This window comes from Brachycentrus maculatus, unplaced genomic scaffold, assembly GCF_059751285.1.
Source record: "Brachycentrus maculatus isolate JH-2025_06_01 unplaced genomic scaffold, ASM5975128v1 h1tg000257l, whole genome shotgun sequence".
NCBI lineage: Eukaryota > Metazoa > Arthropoda > Insecta > Trichoptera > Brachycentridae > Brachycentrus > Brachycentrus maculatus.
The window spans coordinates 756520-770000 of NW_028281008.1; the positions used below are offsets into that span (position 1 = coordinate 756520).

Consider the following 13481-nt stretch of genomic DNA (forward strand, 5'->3'; position numbering starts at 1 on the left):
TGGTGAATTATGTACGAGGCACGCGCAAGGACTTAGCGATACTTATAATTTCCTTTGCTTGAACAATACGCTTAAAATAACAAGTATAAAAAGATGTTTATCTACAAACCTCTCTCGTTTTCTAATCGTGTAAATCTATTTTACCTTTTTCATCAAGACCAGGAAGTTGCGTGACAATTAGTTGAAATATGTATTGCGACGCTCCGCTTTGTATAAAGACAAAAGAAAATTTAAGAAAGAATTAAAGTCATTTATCTTGAAATGAAAGGATTGAATACGCTACAGGAGACACCAGATGTCAGAAATAAAGTTTGCCTTATGGAAATTAAAAGCAGCTTTAATAAAAGGAGGTAAATAAATTATTGTTCTTAAGTTTTGTATAGGCATGATATGTTTATGTGAAAGGCTTTTCCAAAACTGTCGAAATAAGTAAAATTACTGATTTCAACAGTTTTGATAAGAGTTCTTGCGACAAATGAAGTTATTTAGTAATAATTATTAATATAAACACCTAACCATAAAAAAATATTTTTTTCAGTGATAGACGTATCATCGACCTGTGTCGAAATAAAGAGTAATAAATATTTTTGTTTAGTACAATTTTTTTTCAAATACCGCTGTCTTTGCAAACCTTTTACTATGTCTTAGCAAAACTTTCTTCGCCTCTTCCACATCCAAGCACTTTCAACTATTACATTGCCCTTTTTTTTAAATAATGCTTGTCTCAGCCTCGCACTATTTCCTTATTTCGCCATTCGAACATCTACCATGCACCGTTGTGCCTCACATTCGTTCAAGTGATTGAATTTTGACTGCATTTAGGAATAACTCGACACTGGCTATAACACCCAAGATGGGTGAAAAGCCATCAAAAAGAAGAAGAAGAAGACGGCATTTAGTCGAAATTTATTCTTCTTTTGCCAACTCTTTGCTTCACCTACATACATTGGTACTTGGACTTTATTGCATATTGCTAATTTAGCTTCAGCTATTAGACATTTATTTACTACAACTTATTTTACTAAGCCATTTACTCTGTTCCCAGTACTCTCTTTGCTTTCTATCTATTATGGATATATAAGATTCAAATAATGCGTATACTTTCAGTTTTACATTTCATAACAACAACAGTCAAAATACTTTACATTTATTTTTTTAAACCAAAAGCGATTTGTGGTATAAATTAAAGTTTATATTTAAATAAAGTTTATTTCGTCAAATATATCTGATTAGATTATTCTCATGGAAATTATTGGTATGAAAATATATTAAAACAGGCTATATTATCATATGCCACACCGTAGTCTTTAAGCGGAAGCAACGTATTTATTCATTTACAATAATTTATGAATGAAACATCTATAAAAAATTTTCTGGAGCGATTGAAATTCATTGCCAGTGCGTGAAAATCGTTTTTCCTTGGTTTTTAGCTTAGGTAGAGTTACCATAAAGATGATGATCACGCGTTCATATTAAGAAAATTTTATGTCTTCGGTTGAAATTCTAGCACGAAGGGAAATAACTTTCGGATGAATTAACATAAATATTTTGGTAAAACGAATTCTAGCTGAATAGTAATTGAAAGATTTACGCGTAAAAAGATCAATAATTAGGTCATTGTAGAACAAAGACGTTCATGCATGTATAAAATATTGTCATATTATTATTATTATTTTTTTTTTTTTGACATCTCATCAAAGATGAAGAAGAATATGGAAGTCTGGGCATTTACGGGGCTTACGACCGTCATAGGCTGGTTTAAGTAATCACTTTACACACGTGTAACATTCACCAATTCTACCCATTATTGACAACCACACTACTCAAATTCTTGGAAGTTCTATATATATGAACCAATTTAGAAACTTTGTTCTTGAATCACTAGAGACATCTATTGGTGAGATGTAAAGAAGCTTTTTTATTAAGCAGAAACTCTTATATTAGTATGTGAGATCCGAATCCTGGATTATAATCACACACATAAGCCCCGTAAATGCCCAGACTTCCATATTCTTCTTCATCTTTGATGAGATGTCAAAAAAAAATAATAATAATAATAATATGAAAATAACTCCACTGCTGGATATAGGCCTTTTCTACTTCTTTCCATTTCCTCCGGTTGGTTTCTGCTTGCAGACAGTTTTTACCTTCCACAGCGACAATGTCGTCAGACCATCTCTTTTGGGGTCTTCCGACACCTCTTTTATTCTCCCAAGGTCTCCATCGTAGAATTTTTGGGGTCCATCTTATGGGGTCCTGTCTTGCAATATGTCCTGCCCACTGCCATTAGAGTTTTGCCACGCGATCCATGATGTCCTATACTTTGTTTTTTTTCCTGACAATTTTTCAAAACAATTAACGAGTACGTATTGAATTATTGTGTGTGGTTTTTTATACTGTAATAGAAGTCAGTAGTGTGTAATGTACCAATTTTTCTATGATTATCATTACATGATTATTAATTAAATAATAAAAAATTAAACCAGGTTTTGCTTATCTTAGAGCTCCGTAAAATATTAAGTGTTTAATGTGTAATAAAAGAGTTCCATACTCAAAAAGTTGGAGAACAAATTCCATATGGAAAAAATTGGTTTTAAAAGTGTCTTCACATATGTAAATACGTTCTAGTTTTTTCATCAGGCGTTTTTGCAAAGTGATGTAAAATGAGATACGTGGGATTAGAAATGGACCAAAAGAAAGGTAATCCTGTTGTCCAATGTGTACATTTTAGACCTTTTGTGTGCAAACCAAGATATTCTAAGAAGCTTTCTTTTCCTTAATTCAACCTCTTTATATGCTTAGCATGCATAGTTTTCCCTAATGCAAAATGTAAAGTAGACATTTACGTTTAACGTTTTAACGAAACATTTAAAGAAACTTTACACGGAAACAATAAACGTATGAAACCCGTTATGAATACATTTATTGTGATTTTAGAAAATTTTAAATTTAGTTTTAGAATTTAATTTGAATTTCATGTTACATAATAAACCGCTTAAAAAATATTTCTAGTCATGAAAATTCAATAATTGAGCGCTTGTAAAATATATCTTAACACAAAAAAGTAAAAATACTGTAAGTAGATTTTTAGTATAAATTTCACACATATTAATTCATTTGACTCTTAATAGAACATAAACAATAAATATGCTAGAAGAAAAACTACAATTAAAAAAAATATATACCCATTGATGTAGCTGCAAAAAACATTTCCTTGTGAAAAAAAATTGTTTGGAAAAAGTATTTAAAGTTAAAAAACGGTGAATTTATACATAATCTAAGCATTTACATTGATTTATTTTACTTTATTACTTTGTTGACAAATCACCTTTTTTGTTGTTTTTAAATTAAATTATAATGTTACCCGGTTTTGAAGGAAACAGCTTCTTCCTTAAGACAGATTTCGGTCGTGATTAAGAAATTGTTTGGTTTGAAACCAATCGACATTATAACACACATATAGCAATTTTATAAGAAAGTTATTGTTATAAACGGAAGTTAGTATACTTTATCGTTACGTTATATTCCCTATAATTATCACGTTTTTATATATGTATAGGATGTTTCAGAATACAATAATGAATTAACAATTGTTAACTATTAAGTTACATAACGTACCAAAAGATGTTGAGAGTGTTGGAGTGTTTTATGGATTTTCAATAGATATTGAAAAATACTTCCGACATTATCTTTTAATTCACGTTGGTAACGCTCGGCACGTTCCAAATAGCACAAAGGTGAGTTATCTTCAGCACTTTTCTTGTTTCGCTTTCAGAAAACTTCCGTTAAAACAAGTTAATACGACTTGAGGAAAGAACATCCGTTTTCAGAGAAAACTTGCTCGTTAAATCTTAACTTAAACAATAGACATAAGAATTCTTATTAAACTACTGCCGGACAAATAATGTTTTATTAATTATAAAACTTTATTGCGACACATGTTTTGATGCACCCAGCATCGTTATCACACATATTATACGGTGTTCAATAATAACATTATGAAGCTTAAAATACATTTCGTAATAAAGTTTTATAACTTGTGTAAGCCAAGTAAATTAAATGTACCTATATAATATACAATATTTCTTGAATATCGTTTTAATACTGGAAAAAATATATGAATTAAAAATTTCAATTAAATAACAAACATGTTATCTGAGGTCTTGAATTCGATTCAAGGGATTTTTTTCTTCGATTGAACTGAAAAACTAATTCAGTATAATATCTTGAACTAGTATATAGCATTGATCAAATAGAGTGTCCTAAAATTATTACTATTTATTCTATGAATACGTTCCTGTATATGTTCCTGAATACGACAGTAAGAGCATAGATGATACAGATAAGTTATTTAACTAGTAATAAAGTGGCGTGAACTTGAACATGCCCTATGCACCATTCGAGTGCTAAGAAGAATAATGAAGATGAAGAAGAATCAAAGTTTTAATATCTACTTGATGTTTTATTGTAAAATAAGTTGGTTATCCTTTACATGGAATGTATTTACAGTGGTGTATTATGAAAAAAAAAACTGTATAATATTCGAATATTAATATAGTAATGATACGAAATACGCCGGAGCATTTTGGTATGTTCAATGTTCAGTGTTCACCTTTGAAACCCTTGTCGTATTTACATACCACTACGTGGTACTTGGGGCTGAATTTCAGGCCAGTCGAGTCCCTCAGTGACCCAAAATTCTATTAATATTCTACAAGGGTAAGTAAAGTACACAAAGTTACGGCTTCTTATTAAAAATCTTGTATTTACCTCTCGGAGGCATATCAAGGGTACTTTTATACTATACTATTCTAACTTTACGAAAGTTGTCCCGCTTCTTTCCTTATTCACGGTTAATAATACACTTGGGTATTGTATTTGTTTTAAGGGAGACGTTCTTGATCACAAAAATTCCCAAAAATTAACCATTTCTCAAAGCTGTAAGATTTTCAATTCAAATAAGATGTTTTATTACCCAAATTGGACAATTTATAAATCTAATTAGATGTTTTAAAGAAATTGGACGTTATATGGTTTTTATAAAAAAAAATGAATAAAAAAATACAACATTTTGAGTGTGTCTAAATACTTGTTCGCAAATCTTAATTATCTCCAATTATAGGAGTTATTTTTCATCTCACCAATAGATGTCCATAGTAAAATTCTAGTGATTCAAGCACAATGTTTCGAAATTGGATCAAGTATGTATATTGTATAATTTATAGAAGTTCCAAGAATTTAAGTAGTGTGGTTGTCAATCATTGGTAGAATTGGTGAATGTAACACGTGTGTAAAGTGATCATTTAAACTAGCTTATGACGGTCGTAAGCCCTGTAAATGCCCAGACTTCCATATTTTTCTTCATCTAAGTTAAGATGTCAAAAAATAATATTTAAAAAATATGTTCAAAGTAGTGCTCATGAAAGCAGTATTATAAATCTTGTCAGAAACTTCAGTATACATCGTGCTCTGTCATCAAGCTCTAAAAATGCACGGAGTGAACTCAGAAATTAAATTCGGCAGTATTATCTTTCTATCCCGACAGAATTTGGTACAAAATCGCTTTATTTATTTGTATTTTCAATTTCATTGTTAGCAATATTACGTCCGTACCTCCTTTAAAAGTGAAAGGACTGAAACCGTGAATGATGGCGAATATTGTAGCAACCAAAATGGCAGAAATAGACTAATGACTGATAATATATTTCAGGTTTGGCGGGAATTGGATCCGCCACAAAAGCCATATTTCATTATGGGAATATTACATTATACGGTACCTGTTCCCTGCTACATTTCCTGCATTAGGTGGTACGTTTTGTGGCAGGGTCTTATTAATTTCATAAATTATCTAGATGTCACCATAATTAATTAATGGGTCCAGCTAGTTTTTCATATAATAGAGAAAATGGCCGAAACATGTGGATGTCGCTGTAAAGTACATAAGAAGAAGGGTTTAAGTCAAAAATGCTAAACATTTTTTTAATCTACTGTCCTGTAATGAAATATAAGGATAATCTTGTACCAAATATTTAAATTCAAACATTTTTTTTAGTTCAATTTTTTTTTAATATGTGAGTTTTGAAGAAAAAGTTTTTGTCTTTTTTTATTACCATGGTTTCTTTGTAGAGGAGTCAGTTTAAATGCTTGACGGTGTAATAAATGCTAGAGTTGCATTTTTTTATAAAAAAATAGCACAAAGAGCTTATTTAAAAACAATGTTCCTCAATTGGACAGGGGTTTTTATTATATTTTCATCCGACAGTAGAGAGAGACGGCTGACAAGAAGAAAAAAGAAGATGTATTAAAAAATATATAATTTTTTTGAGGAAAAATAATACAAATATCATCCGAAATTGTTAGATTTATACGAAATAATTTCACATTTTTTTGTTGGCATTTAAAATATATACGGTTTACTTTTTACCAAGATTTTATTTTAAATAATATTTTTTTCATTAATAAAATCATTATCTTTCAAAATTAAAATATTTATTGTAATGCTTCAATTTGAACATATTTTTTGTATACCTACCATAGTTACTTTTTACTCAGTATTTCAATGAAAATTTCAAATCATATATGTAGACGTATTTTTAATAATTGAAACTTTTTTTGGTAAATCATTCTTTGAAAGTTAAATTCTCTTTTTGACTTATACCTATTATTAATAACAGGAGCCAGTTGTCCACTTTTCAAACGGAATTGCAAAGAAAGACGTATGACGGGTAGCGGGCAGTGGGTGATGTATTATTTCTTTTACAATGTAAATGTTTATGCGGGCATCAACTTACCGGACCCTTTTTCTATTCTTAGGACACAAAACAGAACATGATCGATGACTATTTACCTCATTCTTTTCAAAATTATTTTTCAATGGGATTCTTTTGATGCTTGTAATTTTTGCTATGTAAAACTATAATGTAAGAGAAAATGTATAATGCCCCACCATAACTAAAGTAAAAAATATTAAATTACAAATATTTAAAAGAATCCAATCTTCATAAATAAAATTTTAAATCTTCCTTTATTCAAAACCTAAAATGTTTAAATATCTTTTACTAATTTCTTCAACCTAGCATTCAAACACACATATTTTTACTGGTATTTACATTTTTGCGACGGGTAAAAAAGTGACGGCAGCGCCATCTGTATATATCTGTATAATACTGCATATTACTCACGCGAACAACGTTATTTTCGATAGTTTCTATTATTTATTCTGTTGTCGCAATTTTAATTTTTCTTATTTTATTGCTTTTTCATAGATTTTTACACAAATCTTGATTTAGATGAATGTGTGATCACATTTAAATAACTGAAAAATATTCAACCAAAAATGTTATTTTATTCTCTCGAAACAATGACAACCATCAAACTAAATGCTAGATATCAGCTTGCTAAGGAATGACTAAGGAGTCATAGATGAGTTTTTAAAATAACTCGATACTGGCTAGAACACTCTTGAAGGGTGGTGAAATGCCGTTAAAAAACGGAAGAAAATTAGTTTGAAAAAAATTTGAAACTTAAAAATCAGTTGTTCAAGAAAATGAGTGATGTTTTACAAAAAAACGGGTTTAAATTGTGTTCATTAAAAAATGTTTACATCATTTTATTTTAGCAAGGAGAAAAATAAGAAAACTTTTTCATTTTCGGCAGGAGGGTTACTTTATATCCTTAAGGCTTTCTGTAACGTCGCGCGGCGCTGGGATTTATCTAACGCGATTATCATCGTCTTTGAATTTCCGAGTAAACTTTTTAAAGGTCCACTTTTGCGACGAATATTTTCACAGACCACTTGTACTTGGTCAATATTTTGTGTTTGCTTCAAATATACTTTGTAACAGATACTGGTAGTATTTGATCTAATATGGGATAGTAAACTTTTGAATTATTTAGTTTAGGTGAGTATACGTGTGAAGTAAATGCTGTCGATGCGTGGAATACTTGAGAAATGAAAAGTAAATATATCAATGTTAAAAATAAGGATTGGTTTGATAGAGATTTCTTTTAAGATGATCAGATCTACCAAAATCAAGTCAACTTTCCTATTTTTTTTAGCAAAACGATGATCAATATATTGTGTAATTAGTTATGCTAGATGTTTTAAATTTTGTAGTAATTTTATTCAGTATCAGGATGTACTATAATTCTGCTCTTTTTTAATTATAAAAAATAAATCACTTGTAAAACACCATCTTTTTGAGTTTACAAAATAGATCTCCAAGTAGTCTTACTGTCAACTAAAGACTTTAATTCATATTATAGAGGTTAATTTAGTTTTCTTTTTTTATTAAGATAAACGGTGATGATTTTGATATATTTAAATGTGTCAATGATAACAGCAGAACGGGGGCGACTGTAGACGTTTAAGATGTGGTGCTACAGACGCATATTGGGAATTCATCGGTTGAAACATGTAGGAAACAACGAGAAATTAAGCAGAACTGGGGAGTATAGATGCTTACTAAATTAATAATACAACAGCGAGCCAAATGGATAGGCCATAATATAAGACACCTGCCTGCTTCTTATGATAGCGGAAGGCATATGCGAAGGCACGAACTACAGAGGACGACCCCTCTTAACCAACATGGACCAAATTATCTCCACCATGCGATGTAGCGGATAAGTCATGTTCAAGAGACATACGAAGGATAAAGATGAGTGAAGACAGACAGTGAAAGAAGTTATCAAATCATCACAAATATTATAACCCACGACGATCAACTATTGAAAAATGATATGTTCAATAAACATTACACTATCGATCTTTATCTTTCCGGTTCTACAAATTTACGGTAATCATTTCTAAGACCAGAATCAATCCAAGAAAAATATCCTTATTAAAATATTCTATCACGATGCTTCTGTAATAAAACGAACACAAAAATATCGTTCAATTCTCGTGTCAATATGACAGAAGAATGATTGATTGAATACAAACCCCAAGTGTAAAATTCATCACGTTTTTTTTATGAAAAAAAAACGCATTATCCATTTTTAATTATTTATTTATAAGACATATTATGTTTATATGGTATAATGTTCCAAGATACACGCGAGAAGTCGATATATAATCTGCCGTAGGATGGATCACATCTCGTACCATTTGAGATTTACGAACGCCTTTGTATGAACGAGAGTACACACATATTGAAAATACCGATATCGTCTTGATTTCACTAGAAGTACGAATACCTATGTTATATGATAAGTACACGTTTCTGGGGCAAAGATGTATGCCTCCTGATGAATACTCGTATTTTGAAGTAAGAAGTCATAACTCAGCCCAACCCTTCAAAAGGTTATCAATCTTCAAAACACGTTTAGCAATTATTGTTTTCTGTTAATTGAATAAAGCTGGAGATTTTGTATTTTTATTCTCAATTTATTACAAATTGATTTTCCAATTGAAAAGATATTGAATTCGGATCGAGTTTAAGGATTATTTGAACAAAATTCCATTATTTTATTTTATTATATGTAAACAAAAAAAATTATTTGTGATTAGACTGAACTAATTTATTTTTGCGACAGCTATTTCTTTGTGTGCGGGCATTATCAAACAATTTCTAAAAAATCAGTTTTATAAAACACTTTTATAAAAACTGTTATAAGTTAGTTATTTTGGCGATTTAATCAGCTTTAATAGTAAAAAAAAAACATTCTAGGCACCTAACGGTGGACGAGTATAGATCAAATTGTAAATGAAAACACTTGATTTTACCACTTGAGTATTATATTTATTTTCAATAACTAGTTTCGATGTAGATCAATACATCGATTTACATCGTATTGTATATAAGCAATTTTATCTTGATCGTTGAATACATAAAGAAAAGGTAAACTGCCTTGCGTTTCATTTAATAATAAACAAATATTGGAGTAAAACAAACTTTCATTTATTTTGACCTCCCTAGGAATCCAACCCAGGACCTCCAGCACGGTAGTCAAACTTACTGACCACTTAGCTACGAAGGCGGACTATGTTTTTAATACCTACCCTAGTACAGTACTAGTAATATATGGTATATTGTAAAATTACCAAGTGTACTAGCTTCACTAAGACTGTAAATTATTATATATGTACATATTATATAATTCTTATGGGCAAAGTATCTTTCAAAGGTTCAGAATCCCTCTTTGCGGATTCCGTGGTCTCTCAAGATGTTTGAAGTGTGAGGGTCATGTTGACTCTTGTTGTCTGAATAAATAATAGTTTCCAAAACTTTGTTATTTTCGCATTCGCTTCTCGACCAACACCATATTCAGATTCAAATACAAAGACTCTATGAAATTGAATACAAATAAAAGATTTACGATTGTTAACAGCACTGTATGATTCAAAGTTAATCATACTAATCTATTTGACAATTGGAAATCAAAAACATAAACTGGAAAGAAATATAATCTGAGAAAAAGTGACGAATACTATTTCAATGGAGTACCCGAAAAAATAACAGCTACATTCAACGACACTATTTTACGGAAAAATAAGTGTCTATGAGGACATTTTTATTTAAATTTCATTTTCCCACATGCTCTTTGCATCACTGACCACATATAAGGGTTAGAAGAAGATAAATAATTTTCTATTAATGTGTATCATTAAATCGGCAGTCACTTTTTGGTTATATTTATCCATTTTTTATTCAAATTACTTGGTAAATAAATACCACTATTTCTTTTATATTATTTTTTGACATCTCATCAAAGATGAAGAAGAATATGGAAGTCTGGGCATTTACGGGGCTTACGACCGTCATAGGCTGGTTTAAGTGATCACTTTACACACGTGTAACATTCACCAATTCTACCCATTATTGACAACCACGCTACTCAAATTCTTGGAAGTTCTATATATATGAACCAATTTAGAAACTTTGTTCTTGAATCACTAGAACTTCACTTGAGACATCTATTGGTGAGATGTAAAGAAGCTTTTTTATTAAACAGAAACTCTTATATTAGTATGTGAGATCCGAATCCTGGATTATAATCACACACATGAGAAACGCCAGAAAACACCATTTTCATTTTTATTATTAAGCTTATAATTTGACCAGATAATTTATTTACAACATTTTGAGTGTGTCCAAATACTTGTTCACAAAATATTTCTTTTAATCATTCTTGTTTCATGCCTGAAAATGATGCATTCCGCATCATTTTCAGGCATGAAACAAGAAATGTTGGTATTTACCTCGTGAAATATAAATTAAAAATGGGTAGACATTACTTTTATAAATTAAAAATGGGTAGACATTACAAAGTGATTGCCAAATCAACGAAATCTAGGAGTGATTTTATTTCGGTCTCATTTAAATTTTGTTGATTTAATTATGTTAGGATGATATAACAACCATCGTTTTGCGGTGTGTTTAATAATGAAAAATAATCCGTTGAAATTTCCCGTCATTTGTGGAAGTGTGAAAACGTCACGAATATAATTTATTCATGGCTAGTCAAAAAGTCCATTTATCAAAGTGTGACACAACCGTGGCTGCTACATAGAGCGAGGAATACACGGAGAGCTTGTGTAGGGAGCTATTCAGAAACAAATCCTCTATTATTCTGATCCTTATCCGCTCTTAATGATGAATTTGGCATTTCTGTACCGCGTTCCAGATTCTTGGATCTAAAAGTGGAATAAATTTTAAGTGATACAGATGAGGTAGAGTAGAGGATTTCATATTGAAGAAATGTACTGTTAATTGGTTTAAAAATACCTTTTATTTTAAAAGCATTTTAAACATTGTGTTACGGTAAAACAAAATATAATTGTGATATTACACAAAGTAAACAATGAATGACGAGGAGAGTGTTAAATAACACTTTTCTTATTATACAAAGTTCATCTTATTTAACTAACTAACTAACTAACCATCACGCCGCTTCTCCGCAGGGGTAAGCAGAGAGAATAGAACGCCATACCACTCTGCCTTTGCAAACATTATTCGCTTCTTCCACGTTCATGCATCTGCTCATACATACATAATTTTATAAAATAATTGTATTTTATAAAATAATAAATAAAAAGAAATAAATGCAAATAACGCAGCATAGGCAAAAGATCAACATCTTGGTGTAAAAAAGCCTTTAGTGTAGCAAAAAAACCTTCAGTGTGGAACAGTACGATAAGAAAATATTAAAAAATAATTTTCTTATAAATTGTAAGTAAGTACATACTATCGACTCACGTTTTTACAACGATTTTAAAAAATAAAAACTTTAACCAGTTATCAATAGTCTGAATTCGGTTGGTTGCGAGATATTTCTTTATGGCGATATATTGCGTACAAATTAATAACGTGAGTTTAACACGTCGCGGGTGCAATCATAACTGAAAAACGTCGTTTTTCATACTCTTCAGTATTTTTATTATCCTTCCAACATACGCTAGCCTTTGAGAATAGCACCACTGACTAGCGGTGTAGCGGAGGGTCGCGATGCGCGACTCGCGTTAGCGCAGCGGGCGAAGGAAGTGGTCACGTGACTCGAGCTTTATATTAAAAAAGCGGAATAAATTCAGGTCGCAGCAATTTGTGCTGGATTTATGGTGAGATGAAGGAAACTTTTATGGAAGAAACTAGACCGAGGTATAAACGGAAGATGTGAAAAACATTTTTAATCAACTTTTTTTAGTAATCTCATTTATTAGTTATGTAGTAAATACATACATTCATATAAACGCTTACATATTTTTTTCGGAGGCTCACCAAGTCACCTTATATATCTGTGTCTTTATCAATCTTTCCATCCCCAGAAAACATACTTTCCAAATATACATCTTGTAGTTCCATTATTTCTCCATTTACTAATATTTATCAGTTAATCACTTTTCTTGTACATATTACTGTATACATTTTTGTCTCCAGCGCCTACAGGTCTTCTCTACTATCGGCAAGAAGCATAGTATCGTCAATATACAACAGGAAAAAAGTTTGTGGATCATACGTAAAATGGTGAATGTTACACGTGTATAAAGTGATCAATTAAACCAGCCTATGACAGGGCGGAAGGCCTGTAAATAACCAGACTTCAATATTCGTCTTAATCTATGTTGATATGTCAGTATATATTTATTTAGATTTTCACCAAAGACAGAGATAGCGGTTTGCCAAGGAGCAGTTTGCCTTTTTTGGTTTTTGATACTTACAAGTTAGTTAAGCATCCAATAAGGACATAATGGGTTACATTACTTAAAAGACAAGATAAGTCCGAGAATAATGAAGTGACAGCATCAAAGCGCTTAATTCTCATCCCCTCTCGATCTTTTAAGCACCCTCCTCAGCATACAACACTTCGGCCAATTATGAGGGTAGTTCATCAAACGACTTTTTACTCTGACATCCTCATAAAACACACCCGAACTTTGATCGACCACCCGAACTTTGATCGACATTAGGCGACATAAGTAATTATTTTCTCTGAAACAAAATTATCTATGGATCTCATTTTCTATATATATTTAAAATATA

The 13481-nt window shown here is 30.9% G+C and overlaps 1 protein-coding gene across 1 annotated transcript in view; it reads right to left on the reverse strand.

The window, feature by feature from the left end:
- The window catches only part of LOC148306034 (uncharacterized), a 174684-nt gene that overhangs the window by 85519 nt on the left and 75684 nt on the right, over positions 1-13481 (reverse strand). The window lies entirely within an intron of this gene.